Source organism: Acinonyx jubatus, chromosome D3, assembly GCF_027475565.1.
Source record: "Acinonyx jubatus isolate Ajub_Pintada_27869175 chromosome D3, VMU_Ajub_asm_v1.0, whole genome shotgun sequence".
NCBI lineage: Eukaryota > Metazoa > Chordata > Mammalia > Carnivora > Felidae > Acinonyx > Acinonyx jubatus.
Genome location: NC_069392.1, coordinates 8,703,230 through 8,709,871, shown reverse-complemented (window position 1 = coordinate 8,709,871; position 6,642 = coordinate 8,703,230).

Sequence of the window (6,642 nt, the reverse complement as noted above, 5' to 3'; positions counted from 1 at the left end):
TCAAAGGCCGGCAACAGAGAGACACTTGGAGAGGTTTTTGGAGTCATCCAGGTGGGTGGTTACAGGGTTCTGATCGGGCTAGCTATGCACTCTCTGTAGGCCTGAGCTGAGGGAGGATAGGAGACAGGACATGAAATCAAGGGACAAGTTTTGAGTTGGGCTCCCATTTGGGGCGGGACATTCTAAATACTAAAGTAAGACTGTGCTGGGGACTAAATGACCATAAGGCCATCCTTTACCTAAGAGTGAGTAGAAAAGCCTTGAGCAGAAACGTCTTTGACTTTTCATCTAAGGGCGGACTAGATAACCTCGGGAAATAGGATTTATGAAGACAGTGGAAAGCAAAAACAAAGTTGCATTTTGTTCAACATTATCTCAATGCAGCCTCACAGCACCCCCATGAGGTCAGTATTCCTACCCAACCCATTTTACAGATGAGAAAAGGGAGGTTCTGTAAGGAAAAGCCACTTGCCCTCCCTCATCCAGCTAACAAGTGGCAAAGGGAGAGCATTCTATCCCAGACCTGACTCCACATTTCCCTTCTTCCCTAAGGCTAGGCCAGGAGACACCAGGAGGAAAGGCAAAGGGTGGTCAGTGGACTTCAGGACCCCTATGCCATCCTCAAACTCTTTACTGACAGGGAACCCCTCACCCTCACCCTCACCCTCACCCTAGTGCTAATTCTCTAGGCCAGTGGTTCTCAGCCCGGAGAATTTCCCCTCTGTGGAGACAGTTGGCAATGTTTGGAGACATTTTTGGTTGTCGCAACTGGGAAGGAGGTTGATAGCGGCATCTGCTGGGTAGAGGTCAGGGATGCTTCTCAATGTCCTACAGTGCCCAGGACAGCCTCCTTGCCCATAACAAAGAATGATCCGGCCCAAGATGTCAGTAGAGCTGAGGCTGAGAATCCTCCAGAATCAAAGCCCTGTGAACACCCACATCTGTGCTGGGAAGGGCCAGGGGCCCCGGCCCTGCAAAGCTGTGTGCTAGCTGAAGGCATGCTGAAAGGTCCTTCACCTGAGAACCTCAGGTCGGGTGACTAATGAGCCGGGAGCGCGACCTTTATATAGCTCCAGAGCAGGCAACAGTGACAGGTCTGGCTGTTACAGCGTCAGGGCCTCAGCAAAGGGGCTCTGACAGGCGGGAAGAGGAGGGTGAGGAAAAGCAGGTTGGGGGGAGGTTGGGGCAGCAGCTGCTGCTGGAATCTGGGCCTCGCCAAGGGGAACAATGCCCCTGGAACGCCAGGCACGCCACTAAGACAGCTGAGCCTGCGGGGCGGGTGAGTGTGGGCAGGCGGGCATCTGAAGGGCACCAGTAAAAATGGAATTGTCTGGGCGCTTCTGTCCCCCACACAGGCAAGGCAGATGACCAAGAGCTAAAAATACCAGGAGAGAAAAACCACCAAAGGGTTGTCTGGCTGCCTGGGGCTGGATCTGACCTCTGAGCTCCCTGGAAGCAGTGAGAGCTGGGGCCCAGATCCCTACCCCCTAAAACCCGAATATCAGGATGGGGAAAATTCCAGCGGTAGAGTCTGACATTCTGAGTTAAAAATCTGGCAGGCACTAGCAGTGGGACCCTGCAGAGTAACTGCTCTCCTCTGAGCCTCAGCTTCCACATCTGGAAAATGGGTCTAAATTAGTACCTGCCTCACAGTGTTGTCTGACTATGAAATAAGATGATGGGTAAAGCACTTGGCACAATGCCTGTCACACAGGGAGCCCGAGATAAGCGGGACGATGACGGTCCGGTTTCTTTGGAGACCTCAGTTTGGCAAGCTCACGGGGCAGTGGCTGGTGGCAGCCTGCTCTCCCCAGTCCTTACTGCCTACCCCCAAGGACCCACCACCAGACTCACTACCCTCTCCACATAGCCAACTCACGTCTGCTGTACTCAGCCAGCTCATGCATATCTTTCTCCGCCATGTAACTGTCATTAAAGGCGGGAACAACTCAAAAAAAACGAAGCATATCCACCCTGTACCACTGAGCAGTCTCCCAAAAGAGCTCTGCATGAGGGGTCAAGCAGGTGAGGTGGGGGCTGGAGTAGGAAATGAGCCTGCAAAGGTAAACCATAACGACCACACACACACACGTGCACACATTCGTGGTGCGTGTACTCAGTGCCCAGCACTAGGCAAAGCCACTCACACACGCTGCATGAGTTACCATGAGGACAGCGCTTGGAACGGTGCACGGTACAGAGTAAGCACCTAATAAATGTTAGCTGCCATCGTTAGTATCACAATTTTCTAGTTTTACTTTAAAAACAATCTTCTGAGGTCAACACCATCGTTTCCTCTGTTTATCAAGTAAGGAATCTGGGGTTTAGAGTGGTTAGGTCACTTGTTCAAGGCTTCCACTTGTTAAGGAAGTAGAAGAGCTGACCTAGACCCCAGCTTTCAACTATTGCGTCATCCTGGTAGGTATGGGTCGAGTGGCAAAAGATCTTAACTGTTGGGCCAAGGAGGGGAGATTTCCTTCTGAGGTAGTGGGGATTCATTGAGAGTTCTGGAACATGTGTGGGTCATCATCAGAGCTAGGCATGGAGGGAAGTAGTTAGAGTGGGGGTATGTGAAAGGCAGGGGTAGAAAGGCAAGAGAGGACAGGGCCCAAACCAATTGAGATCTGCTACCACAGGACAGACCTGGGACAGGACTGGAAAGGAGTGGATTTGCAAGACATTCTAGAGGCAGAGTAGGCAGAGTTTGTTACCAATAGAGCAGAATCAAGATGGCTGAGGATCTTTGTCTGGGTGCCTAAAAGCGAGGTGAAGTCATTAACGGAAAAAGGGTTTGGGAGAGGAAGAGGAGAAAAAATGAACTCATATTTGATCATGTTATTTCTTTTACTCCCACCGGGTCACAGCCAAGAAAAGGAGCTGACGGTTACAGAACACTCGCTGTGTGCCCAGCAATGTCCTAGCACTTTCCAAGTGCTAGCTAACTCATTCAAACCTCCTAATAAGGCTTTGAGGTGAGGACCACTATTATCCCCATTTCACAGATGAGGAAACCGAGGCAGGGAGCGCTGATGCTCCTTGCCCAAATCGCACTCTGTACACATGAGTGTCTCATTAATGTGGCTGACCCATCTCCACTGGGCACAAGGCCTGGTCCGCCCTTGTCTGACTTGCTGGAGAAGCCGCCTTCCCCATTTGGTGGCTCTCCCCGGCGCCTGGGGGCCCTGACACAGGGAGATAGGCACTATCACTTGATGACAGAGTCTATCAGCCAGCAAGCTTTGGGCTGGCAGGGCCTGGTATGCCTTTGTTCTATCTGGAGATGGCTGACTTCACCACCTGCCTTAAAGGGGCATTACGCCCCGAGGCGAGTTGACCCGCTAAGCCAGTTACTTCCAGTAGTATCATGGCGAGCGCTAATCTGGCACTTTTCTGTGCCAGGCTCTGTCCCAAATATTAACATGCTACTAGATTAACTCTTTAAGCTACTGATATTAATATATGAACTCATTTGCTTTGCTGAAGAACTTTATAAAACAACCATCTGGAGAAGGGTTTTCCTTTTACCTTACAGGGTGGGATATAAAGGCTTCGATCTGAAATCCAAGAGCTGAAGAGGAAAAGCATCTTCAAAGGAAATTAATTTAAAAATGCCCCCAGCTGGGGCTGAATTAAAACTTCCAAAATACCTAAAAATGGAAAAGACGCTCACTCTCACTGCCTCATATAAAATGAAAGATAAAAACAGTTTGTAATGGTCAAACTAGCGTAAGACCATCCCACAGTGTTCTGATTTTCCCCAAGATGACTATTTTCATCCTTTTTAAAAATACATCTAATCCTTTCCCAAAAAAAGTTTGTTGAGATTTTCTTTGTTTTGTTCTTGGCACCCCTGCTCAGCTGGTGCCCTAAGCGTGTATTAAGTGTGCCCGCCATGTGACCCGGCTCTGCACCAGCCTCCCCATCGGCCACAGATGGGAGGACACGCATCCTATCCTCATCAGTGAGGGGAGGGCCGGGAGTCCTCTAAAGGTCTCCAACGCTATATGGAGCGCAAAGGCCGACGTGGCGTGCGTGCATGTGTGCGTGCGTGTCACCATTTGTGTGAAAAAGTGTATTTGTATGTGCATGCATGTGTGTGGTATGATATCAATGTATATTGCATATAATGATTATATATATGCATATATAAATGTATATTTATATGTGCAAATGAGAGAGAGAGAGAGTCAGGAAATGCAATGTGGTATCCTGGATTAGATCCTGGAACAGAAACAAGGACAACAGTGGAAAAATCAGAGAAATCTGGATAAACTCTGGAGCTTGGGGGCGCCTGGGTGGCTCAGTCAGTAAAGTGTCTGACTTCGGCTCAGGTCATGATCTCACGGTTTGTGACTTCGAGCCCCACATTGGGTCTGCTTTGGATTTGGACCCTCTGTCTCCCTCTCTCTGCTTTTGGACCCTCTGCTCCCCCATTTGCTCTCTCTCGCTCTCTCTCTCCCTCTCTCTCTCTCTCTCTCTCTCTCCCTCTCTTTTTCTCTCTCAAAAATAAAATTTTCAAAGAAAGAAAACCAACTCCAGTTTGGTTAATAGTAATGTACCAGTGTCCCCTGGTAAAGTAAAATGTTAATGTTAGGGGAAACTGGGTGAGGTGTATGTGGAATTCTACAACTTTTCTGTGAAATCTAAAATTAAAAATTTATTTCAAACAAGTCCAGAAGGAATTTCATGAAGTTCTAGAATGGAAAAACTAATCTACCGTGCTAGAGGTTAAAAGAAAAAAGGTTACTTTGGGGGGATGTTGACAGGCACTAGGGAACGCTTTGGAAGTTGGAATGTTCTGTCTTGCCTTGGGTGGTGACACAGCATGAACATACACAAAAACTCATTGCCCTGGGTACTTAAGAGACCTGCACTTTACTACAGGTGCATCTCAGGTTTAAAGAGTAAACAATTAAAAATATAGTCTGGAGGACATAACAAGTGTTGGCGAGGATGTGGAGAAAAAGGAACCCTCACTCACTCTTGGTGGGAATGCAAACTGGTGCAGCCACTGTGGAAAACAGTATGAAGTTTCCTCAAAAAATTAAAAATAGAACTACCCTATGATCCAGTAATCAATCGCACTACTGAGTATTTACCTCAAGAATACAAAACACTAATCTGAAGGGTTGATAGCAGCATTATTTACAATAGCCAAATTATGGAAGCAGCCTAAGTGTCCATAGATAGAAGAACGGATAAAGAAGATGTGATATATGTGTGTGTGTGTTTACACACACACACACAGGAATATTATGCAGCCATAAAAAAGAATGAAATCTTGCCATTTGCAACAACAGATGGGTCTAAAGAGTATAATGCTAAGCAAAATAAGCCAGTCAGAGAAAGACAAACACCATACGATCTCACTCGTATGTGGAATTTAAGAAACAAAACAAATGAACAAAGGAGACAAACAGACTCTTAACTATAGAGAACAAACAGGTTACAGGGTGGTGGGGGCATGGGTGAAGCAGGTGAAGGGGATTAAGAGTACAATTATATTGATGCGCACCGAGTAATACACAGCATTGCCGAATCACTGTATTGTACACCTGAAACTAATATAACACTGTATGTTAGCTACACTGGAATTAAAATTTTGAAAAATTATTTAAAAAAACAAAAACAAAAAAAATACAGCCTGAAAGACTTTACACCAAACACACAAACACATTCCCTTGAGAGAGGATTTGGCTGCAATGATAGAAAGGAAGTTTTTTTTTTTAATTCTTTAACGTTTATTTTTGAGAGAGAGAAACACACAGAGCACGAGTGGGGGAAGGGCAGAGAGGGAGGGAGACACAGAATCCCAAGCAGGCTCCAGGCTCTGAGCAGTCAGCACAGACCTGACACGGGGCTTGAACTCATGAACCTCGAGATCATGACCTGAGCTGAAGTCGGACATTTAACCCACTGAGCCACCCAGGCGCCCCGAAGAAGTCATTTTAGAGTTTCACTTGAATTTCCCTAGGTGTTTTCTTTTGCATTAACTTTATGGAGTAAACCAAATACTTGGTTTAAAAAAAAATAATCAAATGAATACACTGCTACATTTTCTAAATAGAAGATTATTGTGCCATATTACAGTGGAACATAAATACCCCCTTTTCTCAAATTTAAACTTATTATATGTGTGTCTCCCCTTATCTGAATGAAGCTTTGCCGATGGACCTCAGGCCCTGAGAACAGGGCCTGGCACATAGTAAGACTCCAGTAAATATTTAAGTAATCGGTATCCTTTGAATTGGGGATCAAAATCATTCTTGCTTAAAAACAGTGAACACCTATAAGCACTACTTACATTTTTTCCCTCTCCTCACCTCTTCTTTTAAAATCATCCATGGGTAATTTTTTTTTAAATTAGCATTCGATAAAATTGACCTTTTTCTAGTCTATAATTTCACGAATCTTGACTTGTTTTATTGTTGTCATTAATATCGCTCAGCTGTTGATCTGTTTTCTCCAGCTGTTCTGTTTCTCTAGGTGTGGTAGGTTGGCAGCATTAAAGATGTCCTCGTCCTGATCCTTAGAACCTATGACTACTTTAGCTTACGTGGCAAAATGAACTCTGTAGGTGTGATTATGGATGTGGCAATGGGGGATTTATCCCGGATTATCCAGGTAGACCCAAGATAAGGA